The sequence below is a fragment of the Tenrec ecaudatus genome, chromosome 15, assembly GCF_050624435.1.
Source record: "Tenrec ecaudatus isolate mTenEca1 chromosome 15, mTenEca1.hap1, whole genome shotgun sequence".
In the NCBI taxonomy this organism is placed as follows: Eukaryota; Metazoa; Chordata; class Mammalia; order Afrosoricida; family Tenrecidae; genus Tenrec; species Tenrec ecaudatus.
This window is the reverse complement of record NC_134544.1, coordinates 56499330-56514434: the sequence shown is the minus strand read 5'-3', so window position 1 is coordinate 56514434 and position 15105 is coordinate 56499330. Positions and strand designations below refer to the sequence as shown.

The following is a 15105-nucleotide window of genomic DNA, read 5'->3' as shown; positions in this document are numbered from 1 at the left end:
TCTGTCCTTAGGTCGGCCCACTCGGGCATGCCTCTTAACTTTGCTAGACTAATTGTAGGTGGATGGCGGATCGAAGCCAGTCCTTCTGTGCGTCATCTCCGCAGAAGAAGAGAACTCCCTCTCAGGGTGGTGGGTCAGGGTTAAGTCTAACCTGTATTTGTGCTATCAAGTGTCATGAATAGACACGTGGAAACTGAACCTCAAATATTCTCAACCTCATTGCGAATCTAGTTTCATCTTACCCTACAGCGATGATAAATGTGGGGTATACTACATCTCTGTGGAAGTCTTCCATTCAAAACACCTTATTTTGAAGACGGGATATTGGGAGTTTAGTGGTAGAATGCTCACCTTCTGTGCAGGAAACCAACATACAAGGCTCAGTCAGTGCGCCTCGTACACAGCCACCACCCATCTGCTGCAGAGTCTTGCATGTTGCTATGATGTTAGCAGCTTCCCTCAGAGCTTTCAGATTTAGACGAGGAAGAATGCCTAGACATCTACTTCTGTACACCGGCCAGTGAAAGCCATAATGGCCCCTCTGTGGAATTTCCTTCTGTGTTCATGGAGTTTCTGCTCATTGGGGTCCACATCGATAGCAGCTGACCACAGCAGAAGATTTCAAATACTGAAGAAACTCTCCCCAGAAAAGACACATAACCTGGAGAGAAATGCAAGGAACAGTACTCCACCATAACCAGGCATCTTGGTGCCAGTAACCTGAACTTCGCCATTGGTTAGTCCATTTGCCACTTTGTCTGACTGTGATGGGTCACTTGCCCTAGGGTGGATGTTGCGCTGGCAAATGTTTAGCAGTCAGCTCTCCAGAAAGAAAAAGTCTTGTGTACTTATTTTTTTAGTTTGAAAAGAGTGCTGGTGGTATAGGAGGTTATGCATTGGGCTGCTAAACACAAGGTCAGCAGTTCAAAACCACCAGCCTCTCAGAGAGAGAAAGAAAATCCCATGGAGGCCTACACTCTTAGAAACCCAGAGAGGTGATTCTCCTGTGGCATTGAGGGGCCTACAAGTCAGAATTGACTGATGGCAGGGAGTTTGGTTTGGTTTTAGTGTGAAATGCTCCCAGCACGACCAATTTAGAGTTCCCAATGTAAAGTCAAATATAAATATAAGCAAAGTGATCGAGCAAATGGTCCTCACTAGCCAGAGAAAGGTGGCTCCAGGACACCCTGCCTTGTTTATGGAACATTGTGACACTGAATTTTCCTTTAGGAATCTTCTCTCTCTCTCTCTCTCTCTGTTTTTTAAACAGCTCTACTGTCTGAAGGAAATCTCAGTGTGTATCCAAATATAAGTATTTGTCCAATACCTTATCCAATTATTTCAGTTTTAGACAGCTTTTCTAAATTCAACGCAGTTTTGTATGGACTCTTTACAAAGGCCTCAAATTTTTAATGAATGTACATTTTCCTGATCCACTTTATGTTACATCATAATTCATTGTATACCTTCTAACTGTTCACCCATGATTTTCCACTCATTTTCCCTTGGCCATGAAAACCATAGATATCTGTCCCCTAAGAAGGTTTCTTCCTCCCTCTACCTCTGAGGGTCCAGTTAATGGCAAGTTTGTGGCTGATGGCTGAGGGGCTGTTGGAATCTGGGGGCCATATGCCCCTCAGCACCTTTGCGAGCTTCTAGAATGTACAAGCCCTGCTCCCTCACTACTGCTCTGCCGGCTAATCCTCCTGTAGGTCATTTCAGAGGAACTGCTGCACCTCGTAGGCAGTGACTTTATTTTTTTTAATCTTTTTATTGGGGCTCATAAGGCTCTTATCACATTCTGTACATACATCAATTGAGCAAAGCACCCTTATACATTCGTTGCACTCATCATTCTCATAATTCACCTTCCACTTGGGTACCTGGAATCATCTCAGTTTCCCTTTTTTCCCCCTCCCCCGCTTCCCGACCCCACCCCTGATCCCTTGATAGTTTATAAATAATTATTATATCTTATCTTACACTCCCCGATGTCTCCCCTCACCCGCCTCCCCATTGCCCATCTCCCAGAGAGGAGGTTACACATAGATCTCCGAGATTGGTTCTCCGGCAGTGACTTTAAAACACGAACTGAAATCTGTGGCCCTCCCGTGGCTCACTTTCTCTCTGCACTCTGAGTTTCCTCAATTAAAATCTTCACTTGAAGAAAGTAAAGAAAAAAGGAACAAACATATTTATAGAAGGATGCAGAATGTCTTTTAGCCTGATTGATATTTCCATCGACATTGAAATCCCTGCCTTTTCATGGTCATCAAACCACTAGTTTTGTTGGTTATAAAAAAAAAACAAACCAAAAACACCCCCCCACACACACACAAAGTAGGTATGTGAGAGCCAGTGGATTTAGTCTCTCTCTCTCAACACCTGTTCTGCAGCGTAATCCCCGCATGCCCCGATGCTGTTTCCGACACCAAGAGCACTGTCCTCCCAGGAGATCTGCGCGGAGCAGCAGCAGCCGTGTCACCACAGCCTCGGATCCTCTGTTGTGCTGGCTGTGCCTGAGCTGCTGTCAAGTTGCTCTGACTTGTGAGGCCCCACGGGGAACAGACTGAAACCTTGCCCGGTGCCGCGCCACCTTCAGGCTGTTCATATGCCACTGTTCCCTGGGGTGGCCGTTGTGTATTTTTAGTGCCTTCCAACATAGGGGGCTGATCTTCAACATTCTGTTTTATTGGCTATTTGCAGATATAGAACACTAGCCTTCTCTTCATAGTCCGTGTTAGTCCGGAAGCCCCACTGAACCCTGCCCTACCCCCCATGGGTGACCTGCTGGTAGATTCCAGCACCGACACCATAGCAACATGCAAACCAGCCTGGTGAGACATCTCCATAGACTGAGAGTGGATCCGTTAGGCAGCTGCGCCAAAATGACGCTTTTAAAGTAAGCGCCTCAAGGCAAGGGTTGGGTTGTTGGTTTACTGTCTCATCTCTGCCCCACTGTGTGGTCTGGGAATCCGGGCGGGGGCGGGGGGGGGGGGTGTGGGCGTCAGTCTGGGAAAGGGTCTAAGGAGTGTTTTAAGCCCCTTTGATTCTGACTGCCATCAAGTAGATTCTGGCCCCCAGTGACCTCCATGTTGGAACTGGCCCTGGGGATTTCTGAGACACAAACTCTGTGGGTCTAGAAGTTGTGGGTGTGCCTGTCTGCATGATGACACCAGGCAGCCTTGAGCAGATCCCTCCACCGGGACTGGGACCCTGGTTTCCAGCCACACCCTGGCCCAGAGACCAGAAAAAACAGTACATCCCTTGTCCTGCAGAAGGATGGACACACAGGTGGAGTTGGACAAATTTCATGAGAGTCGGGGAGTGCGTGGTTCCAGATACATGTGACCCTGCTTTCCCAAGACCCGGGTCACGCTCCGATCGTAATATGCACACTGTGCAGAATATGCTGTTTTGTGGGGGTTTATAGGCTGCGCATCAAGTCACCTTGGCTCCTGGCGACCCTGTCGAGCGGAGCAGAACTGCTGCCCAGGCCTTTGATAGGAGCAGAGCGCCTCTCTTGTGCCTGAGGAGTGGTTGGTAGGTGGGAACTCAGACCTAGCGGTTAGTAGGACCAAAGCATAGCCCACTACACTGCCAAGGTACTTGCACAGGACTGCAGAATGCTGGTTTCCTTGGAGAAAGCAAAGCGCAATACCACATTAAAATAAAACGGTGGTGCAGTGGTTAAGCACTTGGCTGATTAGTAAGACGCCAGCCGGTCAGACCCACCGACCACTCCATAGGAGTAAACGATGGCGGTCTGTTCTGTGACTTTACAGGCTTGGAATTCCCCACAGGAAAGTTCTCCTCAGCTCTCTAGGGTCACTGCGTAGGAACTGATTTTATGGCAATGAAGTTTGTACCTACAGAAGGAGATAGCCTTGAAAATGTGATTGAATCGGGGCAATCCACAAGTGAATATAGACTTGCACCGTGTCAACCGCATGGGTACGGGGGCTTCTGCTGGGCTTGGTTAACTAACAAGGGATTCATGTGGCGGAAGTCTAGGGTAGGTTTTTGGAGGACGCCCTCTGGAGAGAGAGAAGAGTATTTCAGGGAGAAGGGAGGCAGAGCTTCAGACCCAGGAGCTTGGTGAGTAACTGAGTATGCCAAGTCTTTGCTCAGTTGATCGTCTAGAGAGCTTTCTTGGACCCCCGTCATTAAAATTGCCATTCAGACAGGGGAAGTCTAAAATCCATTTGCAGGGTCCCCACGTGGTGCATCACTTCTGAACATAGTCCAATGGTATGAATAGGCTTCTTATTAGACATAGGGCATTTTAAAGTTGATTATGGCAGATGTAATTACTGTATATACTCGAGTGTAAGCCGAATTTCTCAGCACATTTTTAATGCAGTTTTTGTGGTAAAAATAGGTGCCTCGGAGGATGTTTGGGTCGGCTTATACTCAAGCATATACAGTAGGTTAAAATGTAATAACACCATCTTATTTTATCTCCCTTTTGACCCATTTTAAAGTTGTTTAAAGTTGTCCTATCTAGTCATTGTTGTTGATTTTCTTTGCTTGCTTGCTTGCTTGCTTCCTGTTTGTGTTCTGTATGATTTTGTGTACAAGAAATCCAGATAGGTAAACCTACAGAGACGGTAGCCAGATTAATGATTACCTAGGAGCATGGCAGGGGAGGATGGAGTCGGGGAAGGGGAGCTAACAGTGAGTACGAGAAGAAAATTTTCTGAAATTGATTGTGGTGATGATTTCACAACTCTTCTTAATATGATTGAACAATTGAATTGTATGACATGTCAAGTCAAATATATGCCAATAAAACGACTTTTAAGTGACATCCGCGGTATCTCCCACATGCCTTTTGCCTGTCCCTTGCTTTGTAGTTCTCCAGTCCATTTATTGCCTCCGAAAATATGAAAATGCCTTCCCACTGGAGAATAGGTCCCATAAGATCAGAGAGCTGTGGGCCTTGTTCACCATTACACACAGTGCCAGGTACAGAGTAGGTGCCCGTGTTTATTTCCTAGCTAAATGAATAAATGGAATGTAGTAAGAAAGACACATGGTTGGGCTAAGGGTTCAAAGAGCCCTGGCTAGGACTCTAGAGATCTGAGTGCTGAAGTCCTGCCATGGGGCAGTGGTGTTTATTGGGCCTGAGTTGCCTCACTGGTAAAGTAAGCATTGACCTGGATGGCAGCTATGTTGCTCCTGCCATGAGGTTCCACTAGGCTGTATGATCGGAGGATGTGAGCTGGCAAGCCACTTGAGCTCTTTATTGAAACACTTGTGTGTGGTACCTTGGCAGTGGTGAACTATTGTGAATTTCTGAATTATGGGGTCAAAGTCATGTTTGTAAAAAGAATTGCTTTCACCAGTATGTTCCAGATAGATTAATAAAAGATAGAGGCTCTTGACAATTTTTTAAAAATTGTCACCATTTAATAAACCTTTCTTTCACCTCCTTCCTTCTTGCTAATGTGTGTCATTCCACTACTGCAGGCTAGAGCCGCTTGCAGCTCTGTGGGTCCAGGCAGCCAGGGCCCTAGTTCAGAGCACTGGAACTGCAAAAGAAAACTCAGTAGGGCAGCCAGGGTGGTTTAGTTTCAGACTTAAACTGAGCAAGACCTCCTCTGTGCTCCATGAATTGCCTTGGAATTATAAAGCTGCCTTCCCTGCCAAGCCCACTCTAAAATCTGAATCACCCTTGGGGGGAGGAGTCCCCTGGGGGACTCCCAACCCTTACCAGCCAACCTCCAAGCCAACCCTGACTTTGACAAAGGTGGTGAGCATTTATTTAATGGCCTGTCGCCACAGAACAGTGAGAGAATGACAGCCTCCAGAAGCCCAGACCTGCAGTAGTTCACCATCCGAGGCCGATTTTTATTGCCCATTTCTAAGGAAGGCTTGTCCATCCTCATTGAAAAGGCATTTCTGCTCCCCTTTATTTTGAAGGAATACTTCTTAAATTACAAGTCTAACTTGTTGGCTTTCTGCAGTGTTTCTTCTTCTTTTAAAAATGGTTTTATTGGGGGCTTGTACAGTTCTTATCACAATCCATCCATCCATTGTGTCAAGTACATTTGTACATATGTTGCCATCATCATTTTCAAAACATTTGCTTTCTACTTGAGCCCTTGGTATCAGCTTATTTCCCCCCTTCCCCACCCTCCCTGTGTTTCTTCTTTTAAAACAAAACAAAAAGCTTTCACACAAAGGTATTTATCACAGTGTTTAAAGTGAGGCAAAATCAGAAACAAACTAAATGTGAAAAATATTTCAAATAGTTACGTGAGTAGTGGTCTGACCAGGTATTTTATGGAATGCTATCTATACAGCCATTAAATTATAACAAGAATGTATCACCTAACCCAAATATTGGTTATCATCTGTAGATCATCATCATATAAAATACATAAAGCAACTAGAGAGAGAATGGACGCGAAGTGCACTAAAATAGTACTCGTGGTTCCTGTGCTTACACTTTAAGATTTCAGCAGGTTGTATTTCAGTAAGATGGAAGACAAAAGACATTCCTTGGTCAAGCATCAGTTCTGGAGTGGGTCTTCAGGTGGACAGGACAGCCTTCCCCATAATCCACCAGGGATTCAGAGATGTTTACTATCTTTTGAACCCGGGATTCCTAGGTCCTTGTTATTTGCAATCAACCTACAAGAAGGGAGGAAACCGCCTCTGAGGTTTCAGGTCGCTAGACTTGGAAGTGGGCCACATCGCCTGTACACATACTCCATTGGCAAGGACTTGGTTATGTGGCAAGTCTTACCTACCAGTTACCGGTCATGTCCTAACTTCTCGTCGACTAGTTAGGAGCCCTCTTGCTGCTGTTGGTAAGCACTGGGCTGCTAACGGCAACATCAGGAGTTCAAATCCCCCAGCTGCTCCGAAGGAGAAAGACGAAACTGTCTGCTCTGCTGAAGAGTGACCCAGGGGTGCTGTGAGTCGGAATTACCTCGATGCCAGTCGGCTTGGTGGCTTTGCTACTGCTGTTTACCTGACAGACTCATTCTGTGAATGGAGATGACAGTTAGGGGCGGACAAGTGAATGGCCTCTCCCACAGATTATTTTGGTTGGCTGGGCCATTGCGAGACAAAACCCTCGTAACTACCTTTCTAGGTTTTTCCAATTTTCTGTGGTAAACATTTACAAATAAATAGGTAAAATTTTATAAGGCCTCAACTAGGCTACACGATATCAGAAAATCTAGAAAGGAGTGTCTCAGCTTAAACTATTAACAAATAAAATCCATCCTGCTGTAAGCAGACAGGACGTCGATGCTTTTCCTCATGGAAAATTTCCCAGCCTTGAGGGGCCAAAGTGGAGTTGTCGGGTGCCATCGAGTCCCCCCTGACCCACAGCGACCCCGTGCACAACAGAAGGAAACTGCACGGTCCGGCGCCAGCCTCCCAGTTGCCCCCATGGCTGAGCCCACGGATGCAGCCACTGTGTCGGTCCATCTCATCCAGAGCCTTCCTTGCTTTGGCTGCCCTTCCCTTTACCAAACATGATGTCCCTCTTCAGGGACTGGTCTCTCCCGACAGTGTGTCCAAAGTATGCAAGACGAAGTCTTGGCATCCTTGCTTCTAAGGAGTTCTCTGGCCTGCCTTCAGCCAACAAGGTGGAGTCGTCTCGCAGGGAAATCAGGGCTGTTGGGATAACAACGATGACACTCTAGGGAGAATTGAGGCTATTTGGTGAGTGTCGGGCTTTGTTAACCATTATATCGTCACAGTCACCTCCGTAAGGGCTGCTCTCCCCTGCCCTTCCTCATTGCATGCATAGCAAACTCTCCCACCAAACACAGAGCCCAATGCATAGCCTACTACACCCCCGGGCTCCAAGAGCACTTTGCTCCACATACCTCTGTCTAACTGCATTATGCAACAGACTCCAAGGATCCAAACCGGAGCCCGATTTTCCTGCGTCTTTTTAATTAAAATACTCCGTGCTTCAGCACACAAAGATGCTGTCTGGCAGTGCCAGATAATGAAGTAGTCCGTATTGTTGCATCGTATCATCAGGATTGTTGGCAGTTTGCTCTGTGCCTGTGGAATAACATGAACAGGACTCCCGCCAAGAGGAAGGGGCCAGCTGGGATGTGATGGTTGAGCTCCACACTGAGTAGGGATTCTTGTCCTCTGAATTGGAAGCATTTGTGCACAGTTCATATAATAAAGGATTTCTTATTACAAAAACCGCAGAAGAAAATGATGGTATTCTGGCAGATACCATGTATATATTCTGAGACCATTACATTTGGCTTTTGCCTACATTTTTTTTAATAGGCAGGGTTTAAATTCTAAACATTAAACAAATCGTATTTTTCCTTAACATTAAAATGAAACCAGAACTTGATGAGAGTTTTTACATACAGGCATGAGCATTATTTAAATCGGGACACCATTGGGAAGTAAGCAGATTGTGGATGGAAGTTCAGCATGAACCCGAAGTTCCTGTTCTCGTGAGACCACTTGTACTCACTTTTCCTGAGTTTCTTTTTTCCTTGTACGCATCGTTCTTCGTATAACTATGGTAAAAATACACAAAAAATATACAAAACAAAACGTCCTCCCATTCAAGAACTGCTCCGTGTATAATTCTGTGCCACTGACGGTAACTCTTTATGGTATGCAATCATTGATAGTCTTTTCCAAATTATCCCACCACCATGGACATAAACGCAGTGCCCCCTAAGCAGAAATTTCCTCTTCCACCCGTAGTAACCCTTGGTCAACTTTGCGGGGGGTTTGTTTTATTTTTTGGTGGGGGCGGAGGTTAGTAATTTCCTAGATTTGAAATTCACATACCATACACACCCATAGTTAAGTCATCTTTTTAAAAAGTTGTGAAGACATCTTTCGGATACACAGGTGCTGTTAGTCCTTACTTCTGTTGCACAGAAAGTGAGTCCGTCTCCAATTCTTATCCTCCTCCCATCTTCGTGAATTTCCACACCATCCAGAAAATGCGACCTTGTGAGGTGTCCCATTGGGGGACTAAGTTGCTCACTATAAAAAAGAAGGAATTACAAACTAAATCCATAGCCCATCAGTTAGCAAAGAGCCTTTGTCATCAGATCAAGCTAGTGATTTTGGGGATCAAGTAATTGATGCATTTAACTTCTGTCCGCATGGCATCGCACAGCATTCAAGTAACCGCCAGGAGGGCAACTCTGACTGCTTTGTCGCTTTCAAGGGCATTTTAATTCTAGGAATGGATTTGAATCATGTTTTCTCGTTAGAGTCAGATCATTCTCATGGGCTTCTGGGAACATCTACCACCAGGCAGTAGATTAATAGCTATAAAAAAACCACATGAAAATGTTACTGCAAATATCAGATCAAGACTTGTGGTTCTGAGGGATTGTGCAACCTACAGGTTTTTGAAAGTTCTCTTTGGTAATGTGAGCTTTCTGGCCAACCCACTGCGCTAAACACTTGTGATAATTCAGATAACCCAGAGGTACCCACCCCTGGGGCCAGACTTCTAACAAAGAAGGGGATTGATTGCATGTAGGCTTGTATCCCTTTAAGAGATGAACCCACCTTTGGCAGTATGCATGGCAAATATATATATATAAACATTTCCCCATGTATATATACATATGAGGAGTACCCCTCCAAAATGGGATTGCACTGGGCAGAGAGGAGCTTTTGTAGTAGTATGCATTTTTCCCCCGCTAGGCGAACCTCAAGAAACCCACTCTGAGCTAGTGCACACAGTGGCATTGCCTGGGAAGTTTCTCTCTGATCACAGTGAATTTTTTCATAAAAGCAATTTCACTGGAACCTCGGTTTTTCGTGATGGCCAATTTAAGAGAAGAGTGCAGCTGTGAAATTTTGTTTCCTGGTCAGGAAAAATGCCACAGGAACTGTTGTGATGTTGAACAAATCTTACAAGAACAGCACTATGGAGGAAACTCAAGTATACAAGTGGTTTTCTCATTTCAAAAAAGGTGAAATGTTGATTGATGACAAACCTCATTCTGAACGTACATCAACTTCACAAAAAGATGAAAATGTTGACTCGCAGTGCATTTGGGGTTCATTCCACCAAGTCAGACTGTTGATGAATCTTTAGAGGGTCTGTAAAGATTGCATAACAGTGTGCAACCAAAAGGCCTGTGGCACTCAGGGGACTGGTTTTGCCACCACAACAATGCACCTGCTCATGTAACCATCTATGCACCAGTTTTGGCCAAAAAAAAACAAAACAGCATACTTCTCTTGACCTACACACATTCCTCACCTGGATTCACTCTGTGATTTATTTGTTTCCACGAGTGAAGAGGGACATGAAAGGACAGTGATTTGATGAAGTAGAAAAGGTGAAATAAAAACGAGGGAGGTGCTGTCAGCCATCCAAACAGACGAGTTTGAAAAATGTTTCCAAGAATGGGATTACAGATTTGACAAATGTATATTAAGTGTAATGGAGAGTACTTTGAAGATGATAAGGTTGTTTTTGTGAAAGAAAAAAAATTAAATACATAGATTTGGAAAAAAAAATTCTTGGTGTTTTTTGGGGGAGTACCCCCGTGTGTATATAAAATGGTGGGGGAGACATATTTTTCCTCCCAGATGATTGAAAAAACAGACTAAATTGGCGCCTGGACCACAGCACTTGGGAGGGCTCTTGGTGGAGAACCACAACAGAAAGGAATTCTCAGTGCTGGTGGATTCTGCTGGCCCGTAGTACTGTCTTTCCTGGCGTGTTTCAGTGTTTCTCCCCAGCCTGCTCACCACCCACCATCCCCACGTGCCGGCCTTTAAACATGTGTTATTGGAAACTTGGCAGCGCAGGAAACAAGTTGGGACACTGGGGACCAAATTGTCCGCCTTTTCCGAACTTCCATGGAATACACAAGGAGTTAACCAGAGCGGCTCCGGCTTTGCCTGGCCTCCAAACTTTTCCATTTAACAAAGACTCGGATACTGGAAAATAGACACATGACATGAGCCAAGAGTCAAGTTCAGTGGGTTCCAGTTGAGGAAGGTCAGCCAACGAGGAGGCATGAGCCCCTCCGCTCTTTCTCTCTGTGGCCTGCTGAATTGCAAATGTCCTGTTGGGACCAGGTTTTGGGATAAGCCAGATCTCTTGGAGGTAAGGGGCCAAAGAGCCTCCCTTCCTGAGCTGGAATCTCTTATCCACAGCACTCTGCAGATAGGCTCCATCTCCCTTCCTTCCCCCCATGGGAACCCAGTCCCCAGTCTCTGCAAAGTAATGCGAAGAAAACAAACATTACAAAGGCTGGTAACAGGGGGATGTCTCTCTCAAATGTTTTCTGTGACCATCGAGGTTCAAGGTGGAGGGTCCCCAGCTCCATGAGGCAGCAGGGTCTCTTTGTAGTCGGCATCAGTATGTTTGGCCAGATGTCCTCCCAGTGGAGGGCAGAGAGGGAAAGATAAAACAGAATTCTTATTAAAAATAAGTCTCCAGGAGGAGGAAAAACAAGACAGAGAAAGTGTGTGGGGGCGGGGGGAGGGAGACCGGGCAGTGCCATCTGACATTGATTAAGTGCTGATGCCGTCGGCAGTGAGAAGCGCACATCGTGAGGAAGTGACCTTGCTCTTTGGAATGTGAACTAGTGACAACTGTCTGGGAGTCGATCCGCATTAATACCACATGCTCGTGATGTCCAGTGGCAAACACGGCGCCAGCACACAGGGCAGGAATGGAGGGGCCGGGCCTGCACTGGAGTCAGGACCAGGGCTTTACCTCAACGGCCCTCGCTTTTTCTACTGGTAATGGACGCAGGCTTGACCAGATGCTCTCGGCTGCCTGCCGACCTACAGATTCTATGTCCTATCTTCTGACGGAACAGATCCTCCGAAGTCTTCTCCTGGAATGGAGGAAACCACCCTGGAGAGAGACAGGCTTCAAGGGTTCATCTGCCTTGACCCGAGCATCCCAAAGCAGCGACACTCACAGTCAGCTGTGTAAGGTCACCCCGTCCCAGCATCCCTGCGGCTCTCCCACCTTCCCATGGTTTACCGTCTCCATCAAAGCAGGGCTCTTGTTTTGGAATATGGAATGTGGCAAGTTTGTGGGTGTGCCTACAATTCCCACTCTCCCGATTTCAAAATTCTTTCCACCCTGAATGTTGTGTGTGTGTGTGTGTGTGTGTGTGTGTTTGTGTGTGTGTGTGTTTCAAACAGCCAGATTATGGAGAAGCAGCTGGTTGAAGACAGATGAAGAGGTGGTGGGGAGAGTGTGTGTATGTGTGTAAGTACTGGGTGATTGTGTGTCTGGTTGCGAGTAGGGGGAGGCAGGTGTGTGTGTGTGTGTGTGTGTGTTTTCAGTCTGAAGTTAAGCCTTTGAGGTTTGGTTTGTTTCTTTTTCTTTCTCTCTTTTTCTTTTTTTGGACAAATGTCATGAGGACAGCAGTATTTTAGGACAGGGTGAGGTTGGATTCCAGTGGGAATGGAAGAGAAGTTTCCGTTCAGATAAACTGATCTCACACTAGCCTGCTGGCAGTGAAAACAAACAGGGAAAGCTGGCCGGAGAGAGTGGAGCAAGCCTGGCATATAGCGTCAGAAAGACCCGGGTTGGACTCTTGTTCATGATCCACATGGGCTCTCAATCCCGCTCTGTAACCACGCCTCCTTCTGGGTCATTACTGGGACGATAGATATTATGTTGCAAGACCTAGCTCAGAACCTGGCATGATGTAGACAGGAAATAAAACCAGGGAACTGTGGATGATGCTATGAGCCGGATAAAAATTTTTGTTTTTTTAAATCATACCAAATAAAGATTAACAGGGCCTGGTAACTGATGGAATTGGAGAGTATGTGTAAGAAAAGATATCAGGGTGTCTTTCATGTCAACAGCCTGTTGGTAATAGAGGTTTGGGGATTGGATGGAATTAACCCTTTCCTGACCAAATTATTTTCTGCTGTGAATTTTGTTGTGGGTATCATGTATTTTCAACAATGAAAGGCATATGGAAATCAAGGGAATGTTTTGGAGGTCATATGAATTTAAAATATGTAGGACACATATTTGCATTAAAACCCATATGTCCTCAATGCACTCTGGTGGTAGGATTGGTCAGGTGAGGCCTGTTTTTTCTGATTCATAGTGTTATGCAGGTCTCTCCCTGGTAGTAGCAGGTACTACAACTGGGTGAACAGCTTCAAATGAAGCTGAAAATGTGGGTGGGTGATCTGTATCTTTTTTAAAAAGCATTTTATTGGAACTCATACAACTCTTATCCCAATCCATATATACATCAATTGTGTAAAGCACCCTTATACATTCGTTGCCCTCATCATTCTCAAAATCTGCCTTCCGCTCGGGTTCCTGGAATCAGCTCATTTTCCTTTTTTCCCTGCCCCTCCCTCCCCGTTCCTCCCTCCCTCGTGAACCCTTAATAATTTATAAATTAGTATTTTATCTTATCTTAAACTGCCCGGTGTCTCCCAGGGTGATCTGTGTCTTATGGGCCACAAAAGGGTTAAGAAGAGCAGGAGGAAGTTAGAGATGTGATTTGGCAGGATTCGAACTGAGGTTGTTTTGGACATATGGCATGGAATTTAAACACACAGGTGACTACATAAAGCAGTAGAGCAGAATGTAGAGAGAATAAGAGAAACAGAAGCATTGTGAAGCAAAGAAGCTGATTTACTCTATGTCTGTCTGACTCACGTGTCTGGTGACTTTATAGCTTCGCCCTCCAAGAACTGGTTGACCAAAGGCTAGTCCAACATGACCACCATCTGGACTAAAATCTTGCTACTCAAAATGAGGTATTTGGACCAGACAGCATCAGTCTCACTTGGACCTCTGTAGAAATGTAGAATCTTACAGCCTACCTCTTACCTTCCAAATCAGAATTTACCTCTGTCCCGAAGCACGTTAAAGTTTGAGAAGTGCTGTTCTGAAGTGTAGCACCCAAACTAGCTGCATCCATGTCACCTGGACTCGTGTTAGAAATCCATACTCTGCCTTACAAACCTGGCTAGACCCGAGCATGTACACGGGTACAGATAAGAGCTCACGACACAGGGAATCCAGGCAAGATAAAGCCCTCAGGACCAATAATAAGAGTAGCAATACCATGAGGGCAGGGGGAAGGTGGGGGAGGAAGAGGGAACCGATCACAATGATTGACATATTACACCCCCACCCCACCACCGCAGGGGAAAGAACAGCAGAAAAGTGGGCAAAGGGAAACAGCATTGGTGTGAGATATGAAAACAATAATTTATAAATTATTAAGGGTTAGGGAGGGAGGGAAATAAACTGAGGAGCTGATACCAAGGGCTCAAGTAGAAAGAAAATGTTTTGCAAAGGACGATGACAACATATGTACAAATGTGCTTGATACATGGATGTATGGATTGTGATAAGAGCTGCAAGAGCCCCAGTAAAATGATTTTTTTTAATTAAAAGGACCACATACTAGTCAGTGCTCTGCTGAAAAATGTAAAGCCTGGCCCTTCACAAGAAACAGTTGGAGAAGTTCTGGTCGACACCAGCAGTCTCCACTTCCCATCCACTAAGTGCTCTCTCTGTCATTTAAAAAATAACATGTATGGCTTTGTAAAGTGAAAAATAAAATAAAAATCCATATTCTCAGTCTTCCTCCCAAACCTTCTGAATTATAAATATTATGCACCAACCATCTCTTCATGCGACTTTTATGCACCCTCAAGTGTGAGAACCCTGCTGTAAATCATGAGACACAGATTAGATGCCCCCAAACCCATAGCCCAGGAGGCAAGAGAGTTTAGTTGAACTCTACAAGTTCAATCTCTCTTCGGAAATGTTGAAACCAAAATATGTACATGTGTGTTTAATACTATTAAATGATAGATTGTTATAAGATTTGTAAGACAACCCCCCCCCCAATAAAATGATTAATATTTTTAAAAAGCGGAATGTCTGAAAGTTACATGCTGTTTCTCTTCTCATTTGATATCAAATACAATTGAAAAGCTCTTTTCACTGAAGGGGGACTCTTTATGCAATTACAAACCCAAGGAAAGATACTTCAGCTATAGCTTAATCTTCACGATTTACCCATTAAATGTTATTGAGCACAGTTACCAGCGCCCAGTCCTTTCTGTGCTAGTCTCCTGGAGGGTGCTGTTAGTGAGACACATACAGAC

At 45.2% G+C, this 15105-nt stretch overlaps 1 protein-coding gene across 2 annotated transcripts in view; it reads left to right on the top strand.

The window, feature by feature from the left end:
* Window positions 1–15105, top strand: part of COLEC12 (collectin subfamily member 12) — a 225110-nt gene that overhangs the window by 149931 nt on the left and 60074 nt on the right. The gene's annotated exons all lie outside the window — the stretch shown is intronic.